The sequence below is a fragment of the Ailuropoda melanoleuca genome, chromosome 11 (genome assembly GCF_002007445.2).
Source record: "Ailuropoda melanoleuca isolate Jingjing chromosome 11, ASM200744v2, whole genome shotgun sequence".
NCBI classification, from domain to species: Eukaryota; Metazoa; Chordata; class Mammalia; order Carnivora; family Ursidae; genus Ailuropoda; species Ailuropoda melanoleuca.
The window spans coordinates 7,060,925-7,081,392 of record NC_048228.1 but is presented as its reverse complement, the minus strand read 5'-3'; the positions used below and the strand labels follow the sequence as shown (position 1 = coordinate 7,081,392).

At 51.5% G+C, this 20,468-nt stretch overlaps 1 protein-coding gene across 3 annotated transcripts in view; it reads left to right on the top strand.

Annotated features, from left to right (window-relative positions):
- The first annotated feature begins 7,400 nt into the window (after positions 1-7,400).
- Positions 7,401-20,468, top strand: part of CTNNBIP1 (catenin beta interacting protein 1) — a 37,246-nt gene continuing 24,178 nt past the window's right edge. Inside the window, exon 1 of one of the 3 annotated variants that reach the window (XM_034671183.1) lies at positions 7,401-7,453. The gene's annotated coding sequence lies outside the window, so the exon portion shown is untranslated. Of the gene's footprint in view, positions 7,454-13,231; positions 13,376-20,468 lie in introns of those variants that run through there. The other 2 variants (XM_034671184.1, XM_019799089.2) reach the window with 2 other exon arrangements.

Below are 20,468 nucleotides of genomic sequence, written 5' to 3'. Positions count from 1 at the left end.
CCGCGCCCACAGCGCCGCGCCGGGGCTCGGGGGAGCCGCCGGCCCTTTGTCTCCCGGGGAGGGGCCGCGGAGGGCGCCCCCGACCCCTCTCGGACCCACTGGCTAGCTCCCGGCGCGGCGCCCTGGTCTGGGCCCGGCCTCCTCGCCCCGCCTGGTCGTCGCCGCCACCCGCCTCCCGCCGCTCGCCGCCCTCGACCCCGCCACAGACCACCCTCCAACCGTCCTCACCTTCGCCCAGGGGTCGCCTCCACAGGTGTCCGAGCCACCCACTCTGTTGTTCACGCCACCGCGTCGGCGCGGTTGTCACCGTCTGTCAGCACTCCAGGTCCCGTGCCCTCCTGACTCTCCCCTCACCTGCTCCTCACGCTCAGCATCCCGATCCTCTGTATAGAGCCCCTCCATGTTTCCCGAAGTAAATGCTGCCAAGGTCTGGCCACTGGGCCGCCCTTCCTCCCTCCGTGTGATTGAACTGTCGCTTCCCCATTCCACCTCTCCCCGTGAGTGTTCCTGGAAGGTGCACATTGCAGGCACATGTTTCACCTGTATGGCGGGTGTGTATACGTGAGCCTGCAAAATGAACCACTGGGAGCCCCAAACTGCACTTGTCACCTCCTTTTCATCACCCCCGCTCAGCCACCTTCCTTATTCTTGAACCTGGTAACCGAGGCACACAGATAGGTCTGGACACCGAACCTCTGTTAGGCCCCACATGCTTCCCTCTCTCTTGTGCGCTGAACTTGTCTGAGCAGTACCTGCTGTCAGGTTAGCCCCTGGGAAGGCCGAGGAGGCTTGCGTTGGCAGCAAATCAAGAGTTTTATGAATAATGAGATGTGCGGCTTGCAGCACCTCCTATCTGAGAATCTAAGTATGCTTTAGCTGTTAATTATTTTGTCTCCTGTCACTCAAAGAACTTACGGAAGTGTGCCTGGCCGGCCGCTGGGTAAATTGAGGCACGGAGTGTGCCAGTATGGGACCTGGAGGCAAGTCAGAGTTTGTCCTGAGGCAAGTGCCTTGGATCTTAGCTCCCTGCTGCAACTACTGGGCTCTTGCTCCTGGCTTTAGACCCTAAGTGATACTCATCTTTTGGGCCATTAAAATGTCCAGAGATACTAGTTTCCTCTGATTTAAAGCAGGACTTTGAATCATAAAAAAGGTGCTGGCTGTTAAATGTCAGTGTGTCATTCATGGTTTTCTGGTGGAGTTAGTGGGCCTTGTAAATAAAAGTTGCCTCTGTAAGGTGGAGATTCATCCATTCAGTGGTGAGCGCTCCCTATGTGACAGGCACCATGCCGAGCACTGGGGCTCCAATGGTGAAAACAGACCCAGCCTCTGTCCTCCCGAAGGGGACACTCTAAAAAGGAGGGAGTAAACAAATAAGCAAAATAATTTCAGTGGCATTAAGTGCTATGAAGAACCGGTTTGGCTCTTATTCCAAGTGCAGTTAGAAGCTGTTAGAGGATTTTAAGCAGAGAGGTGATAAGATCTAAGTTTTCAGGGGCGCCTGGGTGGCACAGCGGTTGGGCGTCTGCCTTCGGCTCAGGGCGTGATCCCGGCGTTGCCGGATCGAGCCCCACGTCAGGCTCCTCCGCTGTGAGCCTGCTTCTTCCTCTCCCACTCCCCCTGCTTGTGTTCCCTCTCTCGCTGGCTGTCTCTATCTCTGTCCAATAAATAAAAAATAAAATCTTTAAAAAAAAAAAAAAAAGATCTAAGTTTTCAAAGATTGTTCTGGCTGCTGTATAGAGACTGGATTGTAAGGCACAAAGGTAGAAGCAGGGATACCAGTTGGGAGATAGACGACTGCAGCTTCTGGGCAAGAGATGGTGGTGGCTTGGGGGGCCAGGCTGGTGGTAGTAAAAGTAAAGAGCTGGAACCTGTCTCCTCCGCCCGGGAGAGGCTGAGAGCTGTAAAGCAAAACTTCAGGAAACACCGACTCAGATTTACCCGTCTAGCAGATAGTTTCTAGATCACAGTCAGGTTTAGCTCAGCTAACCTTGCCCAGCCCCTGTTGTGAGTCACGTACTGTGCTAGACTCTAGGGTTACAGACAAGAACAAGTGAACAGGGAGTGGACTCCACGTTATAGCGACGTGCTCACAGAAGGGTCACCCCCTCTTTGACGGAGAGGGTTTGTGGGTTTAAAAACCAGTTAGACGTGGAGGAGCGCAGAACACACTGGGCTTCGTTCCCATATCTGGCTGCATTATTTAAATGAGGGCATTTTTATTGCCCTGCCGATGCTGTAAGATGCTCAAAGAAATTGGGACTGTTCTCATGGTAGATGAGACAACTAGTCAGTGGCCATGCACTTGAACTATTAACCAGAATAAAACTTGATCTCTGTGCTGCTCCAAACCTGTGCTGTCAGAACGTGTCAGAGGCAGAGGACCTTGGGGGCTGTGTAGGCCAGCCCCCTCTTTTCTGGCCGGGGACCTATGGCCCCTAGAGGCTACATAACTCCTGAAATCCCATAGCGGTTTGTACATTTTTAATGGCACCTGCCACTTTCTACCTCTGTTTCAGCTCCAAATGTACCTGCATGACTCTCAGCTTTCTGAGGCTAGGATCTCTGGTGGATTCATCTTTGCATCCCTCCCAATGTCAAGATCACTGTCTTGCCCCAAAAATAAACTCATCAAATATTAGTTGACTTGTGTGGGTGTCTCAGCACCTGAAACTAGAAGCCAGGAATCCTGGCCCTGTCCCCGTCTCAACATCAGACCCCACTTCCCTGCAGATCCCTCCTCATCCAGGGTGCAGTACAGTGGTCAAGCCAGCTGTCTCCACCGCACTGAGCTCACAGAACAGGGCAGCCCTTCCTCGATGGATCTGCTCTCTCTCCAGCCCTGCCTACAGAGAACAGCTGTGGGGGCCGCTGACCACGTCGTTACTCAACACTCAGCAAAGATGAAGTGTGGCTCTTAATCAGAGCATGGACTTTGTACCAAGGCTGTCTGGGTTTGGATCTTGGTTTCCGCCGTTACGAGCTGTGTGACTTTCAGCAAGTAACTTAACCTAACCTCTCTGTGCCTCAGTTTCCCCATCTGTAAAATACTAACCAGTCAGGGAGTTGTTGGGAGGATTAAATTAGGTAACACCCATCAGATGCTTAGAATGGCTCCAAACAAGTAGTATGTGGTTAGTTGAAATAGTGGTTATCATCCCACTGTTATTTATCTGTTTCTTATCTGCCACCAGAAGCTCTTCGAAGGCAGAGATTTTGTCTTTTTTTTTTGTCTACTGTTGTAGTCCGGTGTCTAAACTTTGTAGGCACTCAGTAAATATTTGCTAAATTGAATGACGTATTGAATGCCTACTTTATGCCAGGCCCTGTGGTAGGTGCTGAGGATATAGCCAGAACAAGATCACCAGGATCCGTGGTCTAATGGAGATTATGTTCTGGTGGGAGAGACAAACAGTGAATAGGTAAAACAAAATAATGCAGGATGGTGAAAAAAGAGACAGGGAGAATAAAACAGGGCACTAAGATGGAGATGACTGGGATAGGGGTCAGGATCAGAACTCTAGCTTGCTCTCAGGACGTGACTTTGAATGGGGGCCTGGCTGATGGGCACAGAGGACAGCAGGAGCCATAAGCCCAGTGGGGCTGGAGCGAGGTGAGCGACGAGTTGACAGGGGCTGGACCTGTGGCCATGGTGAGGAGTTTGGGTCTTACTCACCTATTCTGAACAGTGGGAAGTCACTGCACGAGAACTCTTCCTTGAGGGTGCATGCTAGGAGAAAGAGCAGGATGCCAGGAAGAGCAGTGAGTGGGCTCTCCTTGTCCTGGGAAGGCTTTTAGAGGCCAGCAGCCTAGCAGTGTTGGCTTCATTCCCATCAGGTTCCTCATTTCTCTGGCCTAGGTGCCCAGGACACAGGGGAGCCATCAGCTAGGTGTGTGTCTGTGTGTCCTGCATATTCCTTTGAGCCTTCTTTCCCCGCCCTGAGAGTGAGGGTAATCAGAGTCTTGAGTTGAATGAATGAGCATTGCCAGCTCTTAGCATCTTGCCTTGTACCGTGACATGTCCTATGTCTCTGCTCCTCTCTGGATGAGTTAAAGCTTCTGGTTTTTTGGTTTTTGTTTTTTTAATTAAATACCTCTCCTACTTTTTTTTTTTTAAGATTTTATTTTTTTATTTAGAGAGAGAACACAAGCAGGGGGAGCAGCAGGCAGAGGGAGAGGGAGAAGCAGGCTCCCCACTGAGCAAGGAGCCCGACACAGGGCTCAATCCCAGGACCCTGAGATCATGACCTGAGCCGAAGGCAGATGCCTAACTGACTGAGCCACCCAGGTGCCCCAAGTTAAAGCTTCTTGTCTTGGCAGTGACACTGAAAAAACAGAGTTTTGCGACTGGCCTTCGTGTGTGCATCAGGGACGGCCACACACTTGAATGTCACAGAGTCTTTGTCAGGGGCATCCTGAAATTGACTGCGTCGCTGTCCTCCCCCAGCCCACCACCACTTCTCTTCCAGGCCCCTGCTCAGTATCAGCTGTCCCTCTGTAGAGGGTCCGGCCACACTGTCACCCACGAACACCTCCTGTTTGATCAGGAACATGGTGGTACCGAGAGGGCATTGGCTGTCTTTGGTCTGGGCTGAGTGCATGAGTGCAGTTGGGAAGCTCAGCAGAGCACTCCGAGAAATGGCGTTTAGAACCCAGGGGTTCAGCTGGCCAGGAATCCCGAGTTGGCCTCGTTAGACGGGGTGCTATTGGCCGGCTTCTCATTCAGGCATCCGCCTTGTCATTTGTGTTCACGATGCCACTTGCTCTGCTAACCTTGAGAGGCCAGCACAAGTCGGTGGGAATCTAAACTTGGTGTTGCAAGTCACTTTCAGGCTCCTGGGACATTTCATTGGCAGAATCCAAAATGCCTGTTAGTCGTATGTCATCTTCAGCCTTATAAAAACTAAGCCCAGAGTGGGTGCAACCCTTTTCTCAAGTAACTTCTTCTTCTTTTTTTTTTTTTCCCCAATGAGAGTGATATGTGCTCATTGAGAAAATGAATGAAAATGGCATTTTACATACATTGTCTCATTTAATCCTCAGGCTAGTTTTGAAGATCACACCATTAGTACCATTTTACACATTCAGACTCTGAGGCCCACAAAGGTTAAGTAATTTGTTACAGGTCAAGCTAGTCAGGAACAGATCAGGATTCAAACCCAGGCAGTGTGTCTCCTGGTCACCAGCTCGGAGCCCCATGTTAGATACTGCTTCTCAGCACAAACAGTAGAGAAGAGAAAAATCTCTCTTAAACCCAGTGTGGTTGACACTGGCCAGAGTTAGCTGACTGGCTGCTGCAAAGGGTTTGAATCCTACACCCTTTCCCTGTCTCATCTGACCTTGGGCAAGCTAATTAACCTCCCTCTACCTTACTTTCCCCAACTGTAAATGGGGATAATGATACTTGTACCTTCATAGCTCCCAGGGGCATTGTGATGTTTGAGCCAAAGTGTTTTTGAACTTGTTTTACGAAAGGGCGCTGAGCGCCAATTGCTGTTACGCGCAGTTATTAAAGACCCATTATGCCCTGATCCTTCACAAAGGCTTGTTAAAAGGGAAAGACAACAGCCCCCAGAGGGAGAGGTGTCCTTGTGGAGGACACAGCTGGACCAAAGCACTGTTTTCCTCCTTCCGAAGTTTCTTAAGGATCGAGGGTCATGACTGTTTCTCCATTTTTCCTGGTTGTGTTGTAGTGTGTAAGCTTCTGTAAGTAAGTCTCTATGCCTCATAACAGGATCGAGGACTACCGATGGCAAGGCAGAGAAGGGGAATAAAGGGCTCGGTTTCTAATCCTGGCTGTGATGTCTTTATAGGATAAGCCAAGAACACAGAGATACCAAGAAGGGATGGCGGTGTTCCATTCGTCCTTCCTTCCTACCCTCCTTCCTTCTAATGATTCACTGATTCAATTAATAAATATTTACAGAAATTTTATTACGATCTGGGTAATGAGCAGAGTAAAAATAGTTCTTCCCCACACAAAGCTTCTAGTCTAGGCCAGGAGGCTTATTATCTAGATGGAGCCATGTGAATGTGTTGGTGAATGTTTTGAACTCTCAGGGAAGAGTGAGGATATAATTTCCAGGCGTGTACATCAGCTCCCTGTGGGTACCTGCCCCAGGTGGGCATTAAGGTGTGGGACGGTGTTTGGCTTCCCAGAAGAGCAAGGGAAGAGTTAATAGATTAGAGCCCCTCTGTGTCATACTTAGCAAAAGCTGCACATTTCCACTGAGAGCCTTAACCCTTTGTTATTTGAATTCAAGTCAGGAAGGAATGATCATAGGTTCTTCCCAATTTTTTTTTTTTTTTTTGAGTTTATGCCACCAGTCTGGTGCCTTTCTTAAGAAATGACCACTAGACCTTGTCTCTCCTGCCTGTCAGGTCTCCCTCTGCCAACCCTGGAAAGCAGACATCTGGCAGCAGGCAGCAGTGGGGCTAGCTGCATGGTGCTCTCCGGCAGGCCCACGGAGTTCCCGAGGGGACTGGTGCCTGTAGACACCTATGTGGGGTCAATTTATAGATATGGGGGGGGGAGAGTTATTTCTTCCCCAAGTCTTCCCAGCATCAGGCCTCAGGATCCCTTCAAAGAGCGAGGTCAGGGAGGCCCAGCAGGTCATGGGAAAACACACAGTGTTCTTCCTCTGTCCCTCCAGCAGGGCTGGGGTGGAGAGGGCAAAGGGCTGGCAGAGACATCTGCCCATATTCAGAATGAGAGGAGGACCCAGGACAGCACACTCCTGGGTGACGTGACTTTCACCAGCCCCTGACATGTCGCTGCCTTCCTGGTGCTAATCAGCTGCCCCTTTGGTCTGGGGACTCATCACCATCCGCTCCGGGATCAGGAGGAAACGGCCGGCCTGGCAAGAAGGCCAGGTCCCTCAGTGTCCCGGACTTCTTTAAGTGTGGTTGAAGCCCACAGTGATGCTGGTTCAGCCAGGAGAATGTGACACTTCCATGTCCTCTCCCACGTGGGGAGCTGGGTGGGAGGCTTTTGGAGACCAGCTCCAATTAAGGTTTTTTCAGGCCCGAGTATCTCCTGAGTATCCCACCCACATGTTTCCTGCTGCTGGAATCCTGTGGTCTGTGCCCCTGAGCTGAATAACAGCTCCAAGACAGATGAAGTTACTGCCTCGTCATCCCGCAGTCCTGGATTCCACGAGCCAGGCTTCCTGTGGAGATCAGGATCCCGTGGGTTCAAACACCTTTCCTGATGTGGGCCCCACCCTTGTTCTTCCTGCTAAATCACCAGGCAAACCAGAGGCCCCGTTTCCAAGGACATGCGTTAGCCTTGACACCCCCCCACCCAGACCAGGGCTCACAGCCCCCTGCTCCAGGCAGCCCTGGCTTCCCACAGACCCCTCCTGACCCTCATCTCTCACAGAATGTTCTTCTGCTGCAGGAATATGAACTGAAACGTGTTTCGGACCTTCCGGGTTTCTTCTATTCTCTTCAGGTAGAGAACATTTGAATGATTTTCTCTTTGTAATTTTGTTTCTCCCATGGGGGTGGGGGATGGAAGAAGGCCGATTTATAGCCATGAAGATGTAAACACTACCGAGGGGATTTGGGGATTTTAAGCGGGTGAAATGGTTCTGAGCCCCCGAATGATCCAATCGTATTTACAAAGGCAGGGGCAAAAGGTGGTAGGTCAGCTCGGGGAAGCCATGATCTCAGACCTGTGAGGGCCATTGCTGACCGTGTGCTCAGCTTTCCGACTGAGGCAGAGGGTGTGTCAACCCCCTGTCCCCTGACCTGTGTCTGTCCCCGCTGTTGCCACTACCCGCTGGCCTCTCTCAAGGCACACGGCGTCCCTCCAGCCGATCGCTGGAGTTGCAGGAAGATGGGGCGCCAGTGATATTTAGGAGGATGTGGGGGCGCCTACAAGCCAGCGGTCGGCTGTGGGGGTGTCTCTCCAGGGCCCTGGCTCTGCTTTTTCGCACAGGGCAGTCTTCTGGAGCTTACGGTAGAGTGGAGTCAGCCAGAACACGTACAGAGTCCTCCCACCCCCGCCAGGGGGAAGCTGCCACTCTACCTGAGGCCGCGTGCGCCCGTCACCCCACGTTTGCCGCAGGTGTTGGCTGCCCACGGGAGAGAAGAGGCTCGTTAGGCCTGAGAGCCAGGACAGGGGAGCTTGAATGTTCCCCACCAACCACTTCCTGGACCGGCGGGACCATCCGGAGGAAGAGCTCTCTCTTATTCCTGTCTTCTGACCCCATTCCCCTTCCTTTAAAAAAAAGCACTCATTTCTTTCGGCCTGGGTCAGCGAGACGTAGTATAGAATTCAGAAGGCTACACAGTCTTCCTTCCTGGCGTCCCAGCCCCAGAAGAGACCGCTGTCAGCCTGTGTCCTGTGCGTCTTAGCCAGAGACATTGTGCACGTGTGCACATGTGTCATGCACACGCGTGATCACACGCATGCACTGTCCTCACACTGTCATACACAGCGCTCTGCATCCTGTTGTTGTCCACCTCACAATAAATACTGGAACTCATTCTATCCCAACACCGTCTTCGTTGTCATCATTCAGCTAATACCTCTCGAGCACTTCTCATGTGCTGGGTATTGCTTTTTTTTTTTAATAGGCTCCACGTCCTGCGTGGGGCTTGAACTCATGATCCTGAGATCAGCAGTCACATGCTAGATGCCCCCACATGTGCTGGGTATTGTTAAAAGGGCTTTACTTATATCACTCATTTACTCCTCACAAAAATCCTGCAAACTAAGTACTGTTATTGTCCACAGTCTGCAGACGAGTAAACTGAGGCACGGAGAGATTAAGTGACTTGCCTAAGTTCATTTAGAACTATCGTACTCATTTTAATGGTTCCATAGCATTCTTTTGATTGGTCGTATTTTAATTTCTTAAAACCAGGCCCCTATTGGTGAGCGTTTAAGTTTTCCGTCTTTTATTACTATTAACAAGGAACCTTCTTATACACATTTTTGTGCACTTAAGGGTATCTGTAGGACAAATTCTAGCTGAATTGCTAGAGCAAAGTGTGCGTCTGTTTAGATTTGCAGTATTGTCAACTCACTGTCATGGAGATGGTAACATTTTATGTGCCCATGAAAATTTCCCCCATCCCTTGACAGAAGTTGTCAAACTTTTTGATTGCTGCTAATCTGATAGGTTAGAAGTGGTATGTCATTATGATTTTAATTGGCATTTTCCTTATGAAGAAATAGAGGAATTTTTCATTTCATAGCTTTAAGAGCCATTTATGAGCAATGTGTTACACCGTTTGCTCATTTCTTTCTTGAGCTGGCAATCTTTTCTTATTGATCAACAGGTGTTCTTTATATATTAAGAAAGCTTGTCCTATGGCTGTGATATACAGTACACCTAGCTCAACAATTCCTCGTTATTCTTTTGATTATATATTTCTTTCTATGCATAGAGTTTTGATTTTTATATGATCAGATTTCTGAATCTTTTATAATGTTTAGGTTTCATTTCATACTGTTTTCTTGTCCCACCGTTTTCCTGCATTTTCACGCAATATACTTACTCTCTATTTTAGATATTTAAAACGTTGTTCCACAACCAAGGGATCAAAGCTGGCATCACCAGAAATGGGGTGAACCAGCCCTGGGTGCCTCCAGTGGGGTGTTGGCAACAGCTATGATAGCTTCTTGCCGAACAGCTAGCCTTATTCTAATTCTAGGGAACAGATAGGCAAATCCAGGTTGTGGGACATCCTAAGTACAATGTTCCCGGACTCTAAAAAATGTTCATGTCGTGATAGACAAAGAAAAGCTGGTGAACCACTCCAGGCTAAGGGAGGTGAAAGAGCGTGGAGATCGAATGCACTTGAGATCCCCCACTGGATCTTGGATTGAAAACCAGGCCAGGGTGCCTGGACTCGGTGGATTGTGCGACTCTCGATCTCACGGTCATGAGTTCAAGTTGCACGTTGTGTGTCGGGATTACTTAAAAATAAAATCCTAAAAAAAAAAAGAAAACCAGTGATGGCCACAGAGGGGGGCTGGGAAACTGGGACATGGGCATACATCACAATATACTACTGGGTCAATATGAAATTCCTTGGGGGTGCAAATAGTGTCCCGGTTCTATGTGGGAGGATGGCCTTAGGAGACGGTGATGAGACATTGAGCAAAGTATTGTGGTGTCCACAGCTTACTTTCAGATGGCTCAGGAAGAAAAGCAGGGTACACATCTGCATATGCCCACAGCATGGAGAGACATGAGGCAAATGTGGCAAAATGTTAGCAAGCAGTGACTCTAGGGGCAGGTATTGGGACGTTCCCTGTACCAGTCTTTCAGCTTTTCCATGGCTTTGACATTTGTCACAATAAAAAGGTGAGGAGAAAAAAAACCCAACTTTGTTCCATCTGGAATCTATTTTGGTCTGGTTCCCTTGGCTTTGCCTGGCGCTCCTGGGTTACCGTCCTGGATTTCTGGCTTCTTTCCCCTTCCCTTCCAGCGTGTACCGTTGTCTGTTTCCCTTTCTCTTAGGAACCTCTTTTTTGGAACTGGAAATTTTTATGACCTAGTATCTTTCAGGCAGACTTGCGTGGCTTTTCTAGAAGCAGGTAAGACCAGTGCGCATTGGTGCTGGGATTCTTGTTTTGTTCCTACGTGGCATTATGTGCTCCAAGTAAATTTGCAAGGAAGTTTAGTTCTCTGAGACTGGAAGCCTCAGGCCTTGAGATTACCATCAAACTAGTATGTAGTGTCGTTAACCTCTCTCCCCACGATCCTTGATAGAAGCTTTTTCTTCTCAGCTGCGAGTTTTTGCAAGAGGTTAGCCTCCGCTTGCCTTACGTGGACACGGGCTTTTAAAAGACTCCTGTGTCTCATTTTATGAAATGTGACAGTCTTGGGTGGGTAGCTGGCCTGTAAAACCAGGAGCCTTTTTGTCAGGGGAGTGGTAACAAGCCAGTTTTGCTGGGAGCTTCTGCTCCCGGTCAGTGGCTTGGTGACTAATGGCTTTGGGAATGAAGGATGTCATTACAAATGGATGATGGGGATTTGGCGGCTGAACTCGATTATCTGGGTGTGCCTGGTCTGGGTGTTTATGCCTACACCCTGTGGGAATGGGGACAGTTTCTTTCTCAGCCCTCACACGGGCCCCAGCAGCCTCCAGTCCATTCCGGTCCACTGTTGTGAGCTTCTCTGTGGTGGCCCTGGCCTGGAGCAAACCCTCTAGGTGAGCACAGCTGGATACCTGCTGTGCTCTGTGCTGCGTTTTCCCACCCCCTGGGAGCACGTATGTTTTCCCTGACCACCCCTCACCTCTCCAGCCGCCACCACGTTTGCCCTCAGGCTGGAGTTTTGTGGCCCACTGGAGAGTTCTCATCTTCATGTTACCTCCCCATCCCCCCCACCTTGGGCTAATGGAATAAACGCATGTGGATTCTGGAGTTGTCTTTGTTTAAAACATTTTTGTTTTTGATTATCAGCTTGTTAAACATTTAGAGAGGGAGGAAACTGAGTCTCACAGCCTCTTCTGGGGAGGTTTCCTCCTTCCTCGGATTATTTTTTTGTTCAGAGGTAGCTGGAGGGAAAGGAGAGGGGAGGTCACTGCCTGTGTCATAGAGCAGAAGCAGTTATCCAAACAAACAGTGTGGCTAATGGGACGTGTGGGTAGAATGGATCCTTGCAATTTGTAGGAATGGCATGTGTGTGGTTTTGAGGTCAACAAACATACCTATGCTTTATGCAAATGAATGCATACTTATATGTTGAAAGCTTACAGGAAAGAGGAGGCAGTAATCCTAAAACTTATGTTCTTTTTTTTTTTAAAGATGTTTAAATTTATTTATTTGTGAGAGAGAGAGAGAGCAAGCACACAGAGGGAGGGGGGAGGGAGAAGCAGGCTACCCGCTGAGCAGGGGCTCAATCCCAGGACCCTGGGATCCTGACCTGAGCCAAAGGCAGATGCTTCACCAACTGAGCCACCCAGGCGCCCCCATTACTTTCTTAAGAATTTATAGGAAGAATTTTCACCCAGGAGGCCATACTTTGAGCCTCCCAGCCAGAACCCAAGGATAGTCATCCCCAGAGCTGGGCGGGAAGGACCTGCGGGCTCTGGGGGCACAACCAGGGGACTGAGCCCTTGCCCGGCAGGCGACCCCATTGGTTTAATGACCTAATTCTCGCAACAGGAAGTTGGAGGCCTTCCTGCCCTGGGATTCTGAGGGGATGCAGTGAACCTGTTCAGGAAGCTTATTTATTTGAACCAATTATAAGAGACTTTAATGGAGGGAAGGGATGAAGGGAGAGCTGAGGCAGAGGGAGAAGAGCTGCTGAGGCCAGTGAGGGTTGGGGAGGGGAGGGCCGGGCCAGGGCCATGCCTGGGCCTGCCTCTGGGAATGAGGCTTGTCCCTGCCATTATGAGGGTGGTGTGAACTTGTCCATAGGTTTCTGAGTGAAGGGACCTCATGTAGCTCCTGATAAATAAATAGCGTTGGCAGTCTTTCCCCTTACTCTTTAAAAAAAAAAATCTTTTAAATTTCCCAATTTAATTAAAAATTTTAAATGGTGACCCTGTAAAAACTGGCATAGCTGTGGGCAGTGGGGTTGACAGGATTTCCATGGATTGAAATTTCCATTCTGGCCTCCCTCCTTCTCTGGAGGTGACACAAGGTCTGTGAAACCTCCCGGCCAGGCTCCTTCCCGCTAGGCCTGCAGCAGACTTCCGCTCTCTCCCTCAGAAGACTGACCAGCAAGGCAAAGTGAGTTTTCTCTGGTGGAGGGAGCAGGGGCATCAGCAAGCTGGGGACATCTCAGGTATTGATCTAGGTCACAGGAGAGAAAAAGGGTCCTTCTCTCACCAGCCTGCACGGGGTGGCTTCGGACGCCACCAGGTGCTCAGCCCATGGTGAGGATAGGGTCATCCAGCCTGGGACACCTCCTGCCCGGGGTGGGCTTGTACGCATTTGAGAGCTGACGCTTCCAGCTCTTCCATTCACTTATAAATAGACCAGGGCTCTGGAGTCTGCATTACCTGCTCCCTGGAACCTGCCAGAGGCCGAAGGTCACGAATCAGACTGAATCAGAGGAAGATCCGGAGCCGGGTTTTGTAGGCGTGCTGGTTCCTGACTTCAGGTCTCCGGCTCTGGCTTGGCCGGGTTTCAGGGCTCCAGCTGTTCTCTGGGAAGAAAAAAGAATCTTTTAAAATTGGGTCAAAAGATGCCTTTTTCCTTCTGTCCTCTTCCCCTATTGTGCAGAGAGAACACTGCCACCACCTGCGTGTGCCTTGGTCAGAACCACAGTCTCGTCACTCAGCCGGGGATCAGAAGTGTCCCTGGGCAGCTGGGGAAACTTCCTCCGGCTCTGGCTCCGCGTTCCCTTCCTGTTTGCATTGTTCTCAGCTGAACCGCGAGAGGCTGTCAGAGCAGGCTTGCCAGGTACTCTTTCGTAGCTGTAAAAAGGGGGGTTTCACCCAAGTCAGGACTTGAAGAGACAGTACTATCTGAGTAACTTACTTTTATCAGTTAGGCCAAAATCATTGGAAAAATGTCTTTTAAGCCTGAAGGTCTAAACAGATGCTTCTATCAATGCAGCCGCACCAACATTATATAGTCTATTCAGACGGGCCCCTTCTGTTCCTCCATGCCTCAGATTCTCTGTGGTGATGGCACTGAGGCTGGGAGCGCCTTTGTGGTTCCCAGGTGACTCTAACAGGCTCCCCGAATCCATTCATTCACATAACAGAGCCCCAGATGGGACCAGCGGCACTGTTCTCCCCTCCCCATCCAGATTCTTCAGCACACAGCCTACGGCCTGCAAGCTCTCTGAGGGTCCACAAAAATATTGGAGACTGAAGAAAAAGCATCAGCTCCCTCTATGACTTAGAGCAGAATTATACGTCATGAGATACATGTGTTCATTTTAATGTCTCTGAGAATAAGGCTGCCTGGGGCCTGCCTACAGACAGCTTCCAGCTGGGAGGTGGGAGGAGATGTGCAGACACCCCCTGGGGGGAATATCAGGTGGTGCCATGAGGCGAGAAACTTGGGCAGGTGTGAACCCAGGGCTCAGGGCAGCCCAGGGAGGGTGGTACGGAGCAGAGAACAGTAAGTAGGAAAGGGCATTCTAGGCCAAGGGACCCGCAGCTGCTAAGGCCCAGAGGTGTTGGGGGAGCCCCATGCAGCTGATAACTCGGAGGTGGCCGCTGAACGGGTGTGGGGGCCAGGGCTGCCACAGACATCCCAGGGCATTCGGCAACATCCCTGGCCCCTACCCGCTAGCATCCTCCCCATTACGACGACCAGAAATGTCTCAGACATCGCCAGATGCCTCCGACTGAGCACCCCCGCTGCGCAGGGATGTGGTGGACAGCTGGGGTCTGACCACCTGCCCCTGCCCAAGGCGGGGTGTGGGGGGCCCTTTCTTCTCACCTCCTTTCCAGTGCGCAGGTCCCGGGGAGCCCTCTCTGGGCAGGTCTGTGCCTGTCCTGCAGCCCTTTGTTGTTGTTGTTGTTGAAAGATTGATTGATTTAGGGGAGAGAGAAGGAGAGAGAGTAGGGGAGAAGCAGAGGGAGAGGGAGAGAATCTCCAGCAGACTCTGCTGAGTGAGGAGCTCGACACGGGGCTCCGTCCCTGGACCCTGAGATCTGACCTGAGCCGAAATCAAGAGTCAGCCGCTTAACTGACTGAGCCCCCCAGGCAACCCGTAGAGCGCCTTTGGTTTATGTGACATCCCCTCGGATGCCATGTGCCTGAGAGCCTTGCTCTGCTCCAAGGGGGGTCTTATCCCCCAGGCCCTCCTGACACTTCCAGGTGCCGCTCTCCCAGCCTAACCGTGCTCTTCTGTGTGGCTGCCTTCCCCTCGTTGTCAGGACAGCGGCCGCGCTCTGCTTTCTGTTGGGTTGTTTTGAATCGGGCCTTACGGGTTTGATTTTAAGCTGCAAGAACCTTCACCCAGGGCCTTCATCAGAGCTGTTCAAGCCTGGAATGGAATGAGCCGACCGCGCTGCCAGGAAGGGCAGGTTGCAGCTCTGAGGTGGGAGGTGTTTGGGGGGTGAACCCCAAGAGTTTGGCATCACTCCTGTGCCCACGGGCCCACAGCCAGAGAGGAGCAGGGCTCAGCTGTGTTTAGGCCTCAGTCCCCACTGCAGCAGGGCCTTCCGATTGGGCTACACACAGTTCCCCGCCCCTCAGGGGCCCCTCCTCGGAGAGCAAGTACAGGCCCCTCCTATTTGACCATTTCCCCAAGGCTTTTCAATGTTTTCACAGCTTTTCATTTTGATTTCAGATCTGCAGAAAAGTCGAAATAGTAGTGAACTATGCCCTTTACCTGGTTTCACCAGTGTTAACCTTTTGCCACAGTTGCTCACGCACTCAGTGCACGCTCGCACGCACTTATGCACACACATTTTTCCCCCTGTACATTTGAGAGTAAGCTGCAAGCCTTGAGACGTTTCACCCTTGCATACTCCAGCCCGTATGGCTTAAGGACCAGGGTATTTTCCAGTGCAACCAGGATAAAATCACATTCAACACACACAACATTGATACAATACCATTATCTAATCAGTACTCCCTAGTAAAGCTTCCCTAATTGCCCAGTAACGGCCTTTATGACTCCTCCCCCGTCCCCTCCCCTGGATCCCATCAAGGACCATTCACTGTGTTTAGTTGTTGTGCTGCTTTATCTTCTTTTCTGATTGGCAGGAGTTTGGGGTTCTGGCCTTTTTTTTTTTTTTTTCCTCTAAAGCGGATTTTCATTTTAATTTCAGTTAAAATGACTGACACTTCTCTCAACTCCTGAGCCAGGAGGGGCTTAATAGGATGGAAGGAACTCATGCATTCAAATCCAGGCCCTGTCACTTCTTAGCTCCATGGCTTTGGGCAGGTTACTTACCATCCCTATCAAATGGGAATAATTCTTACCTTGCAGGCTTGTTTTAAGTACTAAAATTAAACGAGACAATATGGTGAATGTGACTGACCGTGTGCCTGGCCCTTGGAGAATGTTCCAGAGACAGCAGTAATTATCATTGTTGTTCTGCCACATGGCCTGGCTTCACAGAGCAGGAAGGAGCTTTGAGTCAGGGTTAACTTGGGTTGGCGACCTCAGGAGGAACTCCTTATCCCAAGCTCATGCCCGGAAGAATGATGCTGCGTCCTGCAGACTCCCGGACTGGCCAGAGCTGCCATTAGGCCTGTTTTGCTCATGCTGGTGGAACATGGTTCGAGAATGCTGAGCCTGGCTCTGGATTGAGGAGGCTGCAATGTGGAATTTATTAATTAAGGCAGTTGCTCACGAGGCCCCAGAGTCCAGGAGGTTGCAGTTTAATTACTGAGAGCAGAGCTTGTGGAAATTCTCTCCAGTGCCCCAGTTTTGATGTCGCTGAGGGTCTGAGCTGCCGCCTGGCACGGAGCTGCAGACCAGGCTTGGGGCCGCCTCCCTCTCCTTGGCCCTGAGTGCTTTCTGCCCATTTACATGTAGCCTGGACAGCATGTCTCATAGTGGTTCAGAACTTGGACGGTCTGGGTTTGAATACTGCCTCAGTGGAGAGTGGAACGGACTGGCTGAGTGATCGCTGGGTGATCTCTGCAGCTCCGTGTCCTCCTTTGTTGAACCTTATAAGGATGTTTGTTCTGAAGCCTGAATGATTCATGTACACGAAGGGGTGAGCGCAGCACCTGGCCAATAGTTAGAATGCGTGTCAACTATTTCTTTAAAGGAGTTCTCACCCCGGGGGGATTGTGCCTCTCGGGGAACACATGGCAATGTCTGGAGACATTTTGGTTGTCACAACCAAGGAGGAGCCGCCGCTGGCATGTCGCGGAGGGAGCCCAGGGATGCTGCTGAATGTCGTATGGTGCCCCTGACCGTCCTCACAACAAAGAACTCCAAAATCTCCCTTGTGCCAAGGTTGGGAAACTCTGCTTGAAAGCACCCCCAGTGATTTAGGGCGCTGTGTGGAACATGGAGGTGGAGTCCTGCCCTCTCCCCCCCACCGACCCCATAGTTCTTCACCCCTTATCATTCCTTTGAGCCAGTTGGGGACCGATGGTTGAACTGGGAGGGAAGAGGGAAGAAAGGAAGCTGGGTGTGTTAAGCCTTTGAATTCTTACTCTTTAGTCTTAATCCCACCACCCCCCATCCTATAACAAAAAGATCACCTACTCACATTGTCTGTTATCACCTTGTGATCTCATTAGAGTAACTAGTGTTTATAGAGCATTTGCTGTGTACCAGGCACTATGCCGAGGGCTCTCTCTCTCTCTCATCTCATTTCACAGCCCTGATAGGCAGGTGCCATTATCATTCCCATTCTACAGATAAGGAAACTGAGGCTTTCTGATGGGAAGGCTCTAAGCTGTCTGCAACTCAACCCCTGGTCCTTTCCCAAAACTGTTCCGCTGCGTCTCTCCCGTCTCTCCCGTCTTGGTTGATAGGAGTGCCGCCTTCAGCTGCTCAGCCCCCGGGCCTGGGCGACCCTGTCTCATGCACCTGCCCCTACTGCATGCCGCGCCCGCTGGCCCTCCTGATGTCCTGTCCACTCCTTTTGCCTGGTTTCCCACCATGGCCTCCCCTTGCGTCTGCTCTCAGCCTCCCGCCTCCTCTCTGTGTCTGACTCAGGGCAGTCCTGCCAACACCCAAGTCAGGCCAGGCTATACACTCTGCTTGCTGCCCCTTCTTACAGGTCCAGGTCAGGTTTTCCAGAGGCCTCACTGCTCTTTGTCCCTTGTCCCCGTGCGCATTCCCTTCCTGTGGCACCCGGGGCCTTTCTTGCTATTCCTCCAGCACACCCCACCCTGGGGCCTCCATCCAGCTCTGCGACAACTCCCTCCATCACCCCGTTCCAGTCTTTGCTGAGGAAGGCACACCCAGCCACCCCACATTCCTGGTCCCCTCACCCAGCTCGATTTTTATCCTAGCACCTGTCGGTCACCTTCTTCCATCCACACTATATTATTTCCCATTGATTGATTTTTATTTTGTTTCTTCTGCTCTCCCCTCTCACCAGAGCATGTAGGGATTTTTGGCTGTTTTTTCACTGATATATCCCAATTTATACTGATGACTTCCCCAGGGCCACTGGGCTGGTGGTGGGGTCGCCAGGATGCCAGATCTTCACCTTCACACATGTTGCTCCGTCCTCCTCACCCCATTCAGGGCCTCGTCTCCCAGATCTGGCTGCTTACCATGTTTTGACTCTGTCTCCGGAACACTTTGCAGATGTCCACTGTAGGAACAACTTTCTCTGAAGGACGGTTCCACCCTACTTGCCAGCCCTCGAGGGCTCCTCCGTGGCCCGTGGAGCCCAGTCCTCGCTCTACAGCCTGTCCTCACGGCCCTTACCAACAGGCCTCCTGCACCCCTGCCCATGGCCGCCGTGCCAGTCACACTCTTACCCAGCTGCCATCCTGCAGTTCCGCCTGCCAGCATGCCCCGACCCCCCATCCTCACCATCCCTTCCCCGGCATTCCCAGCCCAGGCCCCGGCCTCCTGCTGGTCCTGGCGGGGGCTTCCCCTCCAGCTCTGCCCCACAGTCTCCTTCCCGCTGCAGCCACAGTGGTCTTGTGAAGCTCAGACTGAGTACCCCGGCTTCAGCGCCTCTCCTCAGCCATCTTCTCCTCTGGATGCCTTCCCTCAGGGCTGAGTCAGGCTCCCCGCTGCGTGTCCTCAGGGCACCTTGCACTTATCCTGTGTGTCATCCCTCCCGGTGTCTGGGGGTGCACGCACCTGGGTGTGACTCACTGGGAGCCCCTCATCACAGGCAGACCACGGCTGTTTTCTCTCAGCTGTGTATCTTCGATGCCTGGCACGGGGCCTGGCATGGAATAGATGCTCAGCAATCGTTCAGAGAATGTCCCTGTGCCTCCAGTGCCCTTCTTCCTCTCTGCCGGCAAACTCCTATTCATCCTTCAAGACCTAGCTCCAGGTTCCTCTCCCCGGAGCTCCTCCTCTGTGTTCTTGCAGAACCTTGCACACTCCTTATTCTGCCACTTACTACACTGGCCCCGAGCCCCCGGCCTTTCCGTGCGGCTGCTGAGCTGCTCTTGGGGAGGGGCTGGGCATGGCCACACACGCATTTGGCTCTCTGGCAGTGTTCCTGTCTTAACCCGATATATCTCTTTGGCTCGTCCTTATGTATTGTTTGTGTTGTTTTCTGTTTGCTTTGTGTAGTGTGATTTCCTCAGCCACTTGGTGGCTTCCTGGAAGGCAGGCTTGATGTCACAGCCCCACTTTTGTATCTCCTGTTCCCTGAGCCTGACACGGGGCTGTGTACCCCAAGGAAGGTTTTAGTGAATCCTGCTGAAGTCGGTGTCGCGTCTACTTCAGGTTCCGGGGCCCACGGCAGTTTGAGAGGCACCTTGGCATTCTTTTTCTCATTCTGGACCACTTTATAATTTGCAGGGCCCCTTATTCAAAAACGATTAAGCATTTCAAGATGGTGATAGCAGAGCTCTAAACCAAGGATGGGGACCTTCTAGGCCTCAGCTCATGAAGCCCGCCCTGATCTCATTGTATCCAGTGCAGGGAGTGTGGTGGAGGTCATGATTTCCTTTTTACGGTGGGCAAAATGAAGGGCCCAAAGGGCAGTGACCAAGCTCGGGGAGCACAGTTGATCGGCAACAAAGCAGAACTGAAAACAGTCCAGCTCCTGGAGCATGCTTACTGCCTTCCACTGGCTCAGGGGCCCCCAGAACTTTGAGCCTCAGTTTTCTTCTCTGTAAAATGGGGACATTGACCTGATCCTAAAAATGGCAAATAGAACAGCTGGTCGCCAATCCCCAGACAGTCCCATCTGGAACAGACCTGCAGCCTTTGGATGCCTTCCCCTTAAAAGCACTAATACAAAGTCCTCTCTGCTTCTTGGAAGGACCCGAGTCCTGCAGACAGTAGGAGGCTAATTGGGTGTTGTGGTAGTTGAAGAAATTAAAGACCCTCAGAAGTGGGAGAAGGCTGCCTCTTCTCATCTCTTTTTGAAGGAATGTGGGGACTTGGGTGGAAGGTTCCCCAGGGAGCCTTGGTATTTCGGTGCTTTGATATCTAGAGGAATAAAAGAGCAATTAATCGCTAAAGATGCCTGTTCCCGTAGGGGCGGCTGTTCCCGCAGTCTGAGGGCGGAGGGAGTGTTCCCACAGGGGTGGGTGACGGTTCCTCCCTCCGAGGGCCACTGCTGCTTGAAGAGATGCACAGACCAGAGACCGGAGGGTTCAGACAGCATCCATCTGTAGGGCAGGCTTTTGAAATCTCACTTTCTCCGGGAAACACGTTTTCTCAGGCCACCCCCCCTCCCTGGGCGAGTGAGCATCTTTCTTTGCCAAAAGATAGTGGAAGAGGGGCTTCCCAGCTGTCCTCGGTCCCACGCCTCCCGCAGAACAGGTGTCTCAAAGTGTCACCCTCAGACCTCTGTCCTCACGGCAGGGCTGAGAGTTGGGAGTCTCCCTGTAACCAGGGGTTCCAAGGTCAGTGCGCACAGTGGAGGAGGTGGCCAAGCTGGCGCGGCGGGCACCGTTCCCTGGTGCCCCCCACCTG